The sequence below is a fragment of the Haliotis rubra genome, unplaced genomic scaffold (assembly GCF_003918875.1).
Source record: "Haliotis rubra isolate DU_JTF1 unplaced genomic scaffold, ASM391887v1 Scf122, whole genome shotgun sequence".
Lineage (NCBI taxonomy): Eukaryota > Metazoa > Mollusca > Gastropoda > Lepetellida > Haliotidae > Haliotis > Haliotis rubra.
Window position 1 is genome coordinate 1,872,251 of NW_025765137.1, and position 8,650 is coordinate 1,880,900.

General features: G+C 40.3%; 1 long non-coding RNA gene across 1 annotated transcript; it reads right to left on the reverse strand.

The window, feature by feature from the left end:
- Positions 1–6,151: 6,151 nt before the first annotated feature.
- Positions 6,152–8,175, reverse strand: LOC124265923. The gene is made up of 3 exons (XR_006895593.1): positions 8,137–8,175; positions 6,621–6,796; positions 6,152–6,242 (listed from the first exon to the last, which is right to left on the reverse strand). It is a non-coding gene; the product is annotated as an uncharacterized LOC124265923 (long non-coding RNA).
- Positions 8,176–8,650: the final 475 nt, after the last annotated feature.

An 8,650-nucleotide genomic window follows, 5' to 3' on the forward strand; every position in this document is an offset into this window, starting at 1 on the left:
TCGACAGTCGCTTCTGATATGGAGACCATGTAAGGATGAGTGAGTGAGTTTAGTTTTACGCCGCATTTAGCAATATTCCAGCAATATCACGGCGGGGGACACCAGAAATAGGCTTCACACATTGTACCCATGTGGGGAATCGAACCCGGGTTTTCGGCGTGACGAGCGAACGCTTTAACCACTAGGCTTCCCCATCGCCCCCGACCATGTAAGGATTCACTGAACAAATAGTGAGTGAACGAGTTAGATTTAACTTCATTTTCAACAGTATTCAAGTTACGACGTGTTAGGTTGATGTGAGGGGACGGTTCAAATTTACAGACGTTTACCACTTTGCTCAAACCCACGAGCACGGGTATGGTGGGTACAAAACCAAACACATAGTACTTCAGGGTTAACTTTTACACTTATAAAATCCGCTTGCCCCCCAGTTTGGGCTTCTTCAACCACAGGCAAACTGTAGCGCAAAGACGGTTGCGCAACAGAGAGAAAATGTCCAGTCTTCCTAGAGACTGTTTTCGTTCTCTGTTGCGCAGCCGTCTTTGCGCTACAGTTTGCCTGTGCTTCAACTTTGAAACAACGCGAGTCTACTTCGGCATGTAGCAGCACCATATAACACAAACACATCTCTGGAATGCTTCATGATTTTTATTTACTTCCGCACAACGTACGTGAATTTTCTGACCGGTATAGAAGACGGGTCATAGCAGAGCTGAAACAAAAATGTAAATATGAACAAAACAATAGCAGCAAGAATATAATGCCAGCTATCCAAGCATCTCAGACAAACACACTCTCAGTTTTGTTTTACCCTCTTATCTTCTTTTAATTTGGAATCAATCAACATGAACGTCAACGAACAAAAATAATATATTGGCTCACAAAAAAGACCTACAAATGTATCGCAGTGATAAAAATATATATATATATTTTTTAGCACCTATTTAGTTCGTGTACGATGTTTATAAAATCTAAATACGCTTACCGCAAATTCTATTTCCCCGCATTGATGAGCGCCTGCAGAAGGGCGGCGTCGGAGGAACCACTGCTGCCGCTGCTGCTTCCGCCGCTAGAGATTGGAACGGGGATTGGGACGGGGTAGTCCTCGGATGAAGATGAGGATGAACCAGAGCTACCCCCACAGGAACAGCCGCAGGAGTGACTGTAGTGGACCATCAGGACAACTGGCAGATACGTGAGAGCGAGAAACGGTCATAATAAACAGATGTCTTTGATGATAAGAAACGGATGATGTTCAGAGCGGCGCAACTATGGATTCTGGTACATAATAGTATTATGGGTGAGTGAGTGAGTGCTTTACGCAGCATTCAGCAATATTCTAGCGAAATGGACGCGGTCAGTCAATAATAGAGTCTGGGCCAGACAATCTGGTGATCAACAGCATAAGCATCGATCTATGCAATTGGGATACGATGACATGTGTCAACCAAGTCAGCGAGTCTGACCACCCGATCTCATTAGTCGCCTCTTACGACAAGCATGGGTGTCTGAAGATCAATTCTAACCCGGATTTTCACGGGTCGTTTTATAATGGATACTTTGGAGGTACAAGTTGTCTGACGCCACAAGCTTAACTATGACATAAATATGGTGACTATACAAGTTAAACGCGTGAGAATAACCCATTATCCAGAAACAACATCCTTTGGGCACGAAAAGGAACAGCGCTGAAACATTTGAAACATCACTGAAAAACAGTGACGACACTGTTCACGTAAAGGGTAAGCGAGTCCTGGCCCACTGCTAGAAAACGTTCACACCTGACCAAATGTGAAAAACGTTAAAATAATGAAAATACCTTTCAATCACAATGTCAAAACATAATAGAATAGTACACACAGATGGAATTTATCAAACTGACATTCCCACAAGAAGGGAACAATCTGTGAACATTTGAAAGAAGGTTTGTATTTGTTAGTTCATATTGAACATTACTCATATGTCAGTATACATTTGGTTTCTATGAGTAAGTGATAGAGTTTAGTTTAACGCCGCTTTTAACAATATTCCTGCAATATCACGGCGGGGGACACCAGAAATGGGCTTCACACATTTAACCAGGCTTCTATGAACTAATGTATATAGGTGGAAAATCGTTACAGAAATTAATGAAATTTGAATGACAAGAATTGAACGAAAAGAAACCATTTTTCGACTCAGTTGAAAATAAAATATACACAATATACATTATTTTTGTCAGACTCACCGAGAATAAGAACAGTCAAGATAACAGGTTTTCCCATCTTGTTGGAGTGTTAATCAGAGAAGGTAGGAATGCACAATGTCTAGATCCGGCGACTGTAGTTTTTATAGGTTCACTGTCGTTACTGTTTTTAACCACCTCATGCTCCCCGCCGTCATTGCCGCTGAGTGACAATTTAAGCTGCGGTTGGCCACGACTTTTGACATCTACCTTGGGTGTAAGACGTAAACAAGTGACTTGCAAATATGCTAAGAAATTGTGAAAAAAACAACTGTATTTGTTAGTTCTTCAGTGAGAATAGTAAACTCATAAGTGGCTATTGAGGGGGACATACGTTCTTACTCAGGCTGGCCTTTGTCTTTGTCCCTAGTCCTTCCATACAGTGAGTGAGTTTAGTTTTACGCCGCTTTTAGCATTATTCTAGCAACATCACAGCGAGGGACACCAGAAATGGGCTTCACACACTGTGCCCATGTGGAACCCTCCACACACATTTTAGCTTTTTTGAAATCTTTCAGACTAATAAAAGTGTTATATGGAAATCGATAGATATAAATGTAGTCAAGAGATGACAGTGTGTTATGCATGTGCGTGCGTGCGTGTGTGTGTGTTCGTATTTTTGTATGTGGGTGTGTTCGTTTGCATGTATATGAGGGAGGGGCTTGGGTAAGGGGGTGGATTGTGTTGAGAGGGAGAGAGAGCATGCAAGCTGCAGATCAAAAGAAATTATAGTCTAATGTCCGGGGTTAGAATTGGTCTTCAGCAAACCATGCTTGTCGTAAGAGGTGACAAACGGGATCGGGTGGTCAGACTCATTGACTTGGTTGACACATGTCATCGTATCCCAATTGCGTAGATCGATGCTCATGATGTCAGTCACTGGATTGTCTGGCCCAGACTCAATTATTTACAGACCGCCGCCATGTAGCTGGAATATTGCTGAGTGAGGTGTTAAACAACAAACAAACAGTTGCTGGGTAAATTATAAACGACAAGGAATGAGTAATCGATCAAGATGTATTTGAAATGGATGTCGCAGTTGTGTTTTGGACCTAAAGTTTGCAGAGTTGTGGTGTCTGTTTTCAGACTGGTAACGTTTTTGTGACGTTTTTCGTCAAATCAAACTTTTACGTTCATGCTTTACTTTGTCTGAAATAAGCTCAATTATGAATTCTTTTCAGGAACAACAATTCCTTTTGGGCCCCAAACACTTTTCAGGACATCAAAATTGTATGGAGCGATCTATTTTTAATATGAAACATGAGCACAAACTATTTCTTCAGTATATACAGAAACAGGTAATATTCTACCAACATATGTCAGGGACTCCCAAGATAGTATATACATAAGACAAGCAAACTACAATATAGTGTTTCTTACCATTGAAGGGTAAGCTACTGTTGATACGAAATCTCTTTATTCGGTACAGTGGTGTGGGCCATCAGCCCTATGTACAACATGGTCCATACATTATAAGGGAACTTATGCAAGTACAGCAAGGCTATGTGACGATACAATCGATAGGTGTATCCAGGAAGATATAACATTCCACGAACAACGATGCATGATTTTACAAGATAATTATCAGTGTATGAAATAAGCCAAAACCCAGTCAAACATCTGGCCCCGATTTCTCGAAACAAACTTACGTTTTTACTCAAATTTGAAACTGAGTTTGACTATTTGAAACAGCTGGATTTTAACTCAGCTGCATTTTTAAAATAAAAAAAGCCCAAACAACTTCAGTATTCTATTCACGAAACTCAAATTATCTACTATGTTTGAATTTAATATCGATTTCAGTTCATTCTGGGAAATGCGTTTTCTCAAATTTGAGTAAAAACTCTAACTTAAGTCAAACCTCAGACTTAAGTTTGTTTCGAGAAATCGGGGCCTGGACTGGTAACTTCAAAAACTTACCAGCCCAGAAGAGATTTAACCAGTCCTTCTTTAATACTAAATAGACAGTGCCAGACACGTTATCTGAATACTTTTGTCACCCGTCCATCGGGCTGGCAAGCTGTAAAATTAGACCGTCCGGTGGAAATCTAGCCAGTCTCGGGCGGTCGGACTGGCCTTATTTCACTGTAATTATACAAGCTCTTTAAGGCAAAGTCTTGAGGCCTAGAGGATATAACAGACTTATATACACTTCGAAGGACTTGATAGTGATAATCACACATGACTTTCTATTTAAACATAAAACTGATACGTGGGAAGTGGTGTTGCACTAGAACTAGAACGGTACATCGTTGGGCATCTCGGTACACTAAATGTGTGAGTGCGTGAGTGAGTGAGTGAGTCTTATTTAACTTTTGCCTTATTTCAGCCATATAGCGACGAGACTAAATCTGCACACATACACTACATGGAGAAAAACTGATATTTCAGCTAGGCTTCTTGTTCTTGCAATTTGCCACCTGACAAAAGTTAACAATTCCGATATCACGAGAGGTGATATGATTGATGCATCCAAAACCTATAATTAATTAATATAACACACCCAATAGCCATGCATACAATTTTATGGGGTCATTAAAGTCCATGTTATAAAACAAATTGTTCAAATTTGATCTGATGCAATATTTCATTGGACAACATTTTAATTTTATTTTGTTATAATAGTATGTATGTATTTTTTAACTAGATTCTATTTCTAAATACTTTCCCCTCTTCCTTCTGTTTCATGTAATGTTTGACCGCCTCCGTGGTGTAGTGGTTAGAGCGTCCGCCCGGAGGGCGGAAGGTCGCGGGTTCGATCCCCGACCGCGTCCAACCAAATGACGTTAAAATATGGTACTTGTTGGTCCCTGTCTGACGCTCGGCATTAATGGGTACAAGAAGGACTGGTCGGCTCGGAGTCAGTATAATGTGTCTGAGTAGGGTATTCATGCTTCACTGCGGCATGGTATCTCAGTGAGCTAGCACTATAAAACCAGCTTCAGTCTGGGCTAGTACAAGCAGCCGCACATACACATACACACGCATGCACGTCGTCATATGAGCGAAATATTCTCAAGCACGACGTTAAACCCAATTTCACCTCACCTCACCTCATGTAATGTTTATACAAGTGTATGTGTATTTTGGAAACAACCGTTTAGTTTCTCAACTTGTGTGTCCGGTGTTTTTACCAACTTTAACCAACATACATTGCTTAATGCTACTCACAAAATATCAGAAAACACTACAAATGCTTTTGTTTAACACATCCCGCCTTATGAAGGTACCGCCTTGATCGGCACAGCGTCTTTTGTGACCTACTTGGCCCCTTGAACAAACCACGTGGTGAGTGTGACCCGGAAGTTGTTGACGTTAAAGTGCATTGTTTTTTAACAGAATCTGATGGTATTATAAACCCATTATTGGTAGGAAATAATATAAAAAACAATAGAAATAATATCCGTTGGTTCGACATGGTATCCAATCATCGACCTTTCGATATGTCCACCAGACGAAGGATGCGGGTAACGTCATAAACGATAACAGGGTATACAGATCGACTTTACATTGCACATTAGAAGTCTGCTAATTTGCAAACTTAACTGATACATGCACCATAGTATATATTGTTTGGTTTGAAGTGTGTTTGTTTGGTGTTTAACGCCGCGCACAGCAATATTCCAGCTGTATGTAAATACTGGGGTCTAGACCAGACAATCCAGTGTTCAACAACATGAGCACCGATCTACGCTGTTGGGATACAATGACATGTGTCATCCAAGTAAGCGAGTCACCAGATCCCGTTAAACGACTCTTACGACAAGCAAAAGATCAATTCTAACCCGGATCTTCACGGGTTTGGGTTTGAAGAAGTTAAACAAACTCTTGTGCGGTTTAAAGTAGCTTTAACAAAGTTCTCCATATGATTTCACCATGAATCATCGCTCTGACAAGAAAACTTCAAATGGAAGATTTCGTCATCTGTATTTATTTATTTTTCTACATTTGCCTTCATCCAATGACGTACGCTGTCCACGTCTCAACACGTTTGGTGTCTGGGTCTCATTACCTAGCTCTGTAAAACAAAACATCTGTAAGAAATCCATGTGAGATACGCATATCAAGTACGCTTCAATTGTTACGCTATTGAAGATCGGAGGATAACTGGGACAAGTGCCTCCCTGGCCTCCAATGTGTGACTGACAATACTGAAACATGATACAATTGGAAGCGTTTTAAATATTATATAACGTAAACGACATAAAATAATCTGTATAACTGTCAGAACAGATTCTATTTCGCGTATTTAGCGATGATAAATATATGAATGGATCAAATGAAATCAGCGATGAAGTGTTCGCGTATTTAGCGATGATAAATATATGAATGGATCAAATGAAATCAGCGATGACTATTTTCATGTTTTTATTGTTGTTTTAATCAAACTACTTACTGCGGTTTATCCCAGCGTGGTGAGGATGGTGGGGAGGAAGTTGGAGCTGGGGGCACTGGGAGGGGGACCGGCGACGGGCATGGGGATGGGGATGGGATAGCTGGATGAGGAAGTTTGGGTAGACGCCTGGTTTGCCTGACAGCAGCAGCTGGCCCCGTACTGGGCAAACAGAGCCACTGCAATGACACGAACATGTAGCGAGTGCAGAGAGGTATTAGCGGGAAGCGTCCGTAAAATGTTCAAACATGTTCGAGTGGTGTCTGTGAGCATTTGAGATTGAGTTGAGGTGAGTTGAGGTTTCACGTTGCACCTCCCATTGTTTCAGCAATATAACGACAGAATATTTTGAGTAATGATGATGCTTTTTATAATGATAAAAGTCAACCAGACAAACCAGTGTATGGTAGTGTTAACAACATTCAGGCTGGTTATGCCTCTTAACACCATACCTATAATCTAGTTACGGCAAGTGCTGTGTTTAACATGGACATACTCTGCTTCACGAAGAGAGTAGTTGAATGAATGAAGAGGGCTGATCAACGTCACTTTCTCAGTTCCAATTGCAACAAAATGTCATATGTAAAGGTCCTTTAATGGGGTAATGAGAATGTGAGCTTCCATCCATTCTTTTGAGATATGATGTCACACAGATTCAGCCAAATTTGATAGACAATCTTCGGAAATTTATTGTTAATTAATATAGAAAATTAACAGCATTTGGTCATATATGATTAAGCTAGAACATCCTAATGTGATATCATGTGATTGTTTCATAAACACATGTTCATGACAATCAGTATCAGAAGACTATCATATGAATATGGAAATAATGTTTTTTAAGGTGATTACTCGAAATCGTTTGTTTGTTTGTTTGTTTCATAACGCCCTAGTCAGGAATATTAAGACTACAACATGGCGGCCTGTACATAACCGAGAACAGGTACGAGAAGATTAACATTAGAAAACCTACCCCACAACTCAAAAATAAATGAGTGAGTGAGTTTGGTTTTACGCCGCTTTTAGCATTATTCCAGCAATATCACGGCGGGTGACACCAGCTTCACACATTGTACCCATGTGGGGAATCGAACCCAGGTCTTCGGCGTGACGAACCAACGCTTTAACCACTAGGCTACCACACCGCCCAAAAAAATAAAAGAAGAAGACAGTTAAAAGAAAACACAAATATAACCATAATGATAAGAAATCTCTGCTAAAGTAAGTTCATTGTAAGATTCCGACTACATAATGGTCATGTGTTTATGAATCACCAATGGTACATGCGTCACAAATCTGTGCACAAATGAATGGTAAACAACCAAGTAACTATCCATATCATTCAATACAATATAGTCGCTACTTAGTAGAATTCTTCTTATTCTGAACCTGATCACATGGTTAGGTGTCTTAGATCAATAACAACAGTACTCCTCTTTGACCCTTACACACAGGCACAGATGCCATTGATTCGCTAAACAGTGTTTAGATGTAAATGTGTTAAAATGATAGCTCTCACCACAAAGAACAAAAGCGTAGATGAATCGCGCCATGGCTGCTTCTGTAGTCCTTTCCAAAGAATAATGCTACGATCTGAACCAAAATATGATTTATAGTATGAAATAATACACGCATGCTGAGTTAGACGTGACCATACAGACACAATATTTCCCTCTCCAGTCGTTTGCTTAAAATAGAGTCGTTTAAAAAGTGTGTTCATAATGGCATAATTAAAAGTCATCACCACGTGGGGTCGTTTTGGGGATTACTTGTCACCGAAACAAACGACGATTCGATTTTAACTCCTCGAGATGCCAATTGTTAAGAGTACAACGAGAACGCCTTTCCATAGCCATAAGAAATCTCAACAAGGTTGCCGTTGTAGACATCAGTATATTTAGGTGTATGCTTTTATATATGTCATCACGTGAAACATTTTATGATATAAAAAATATCATAACGTTCTGTCAAACTGCGGGGACGACGGAGGTAAGCAGCGGTAACGGCGACACAGCACGACATCACTCCATCAT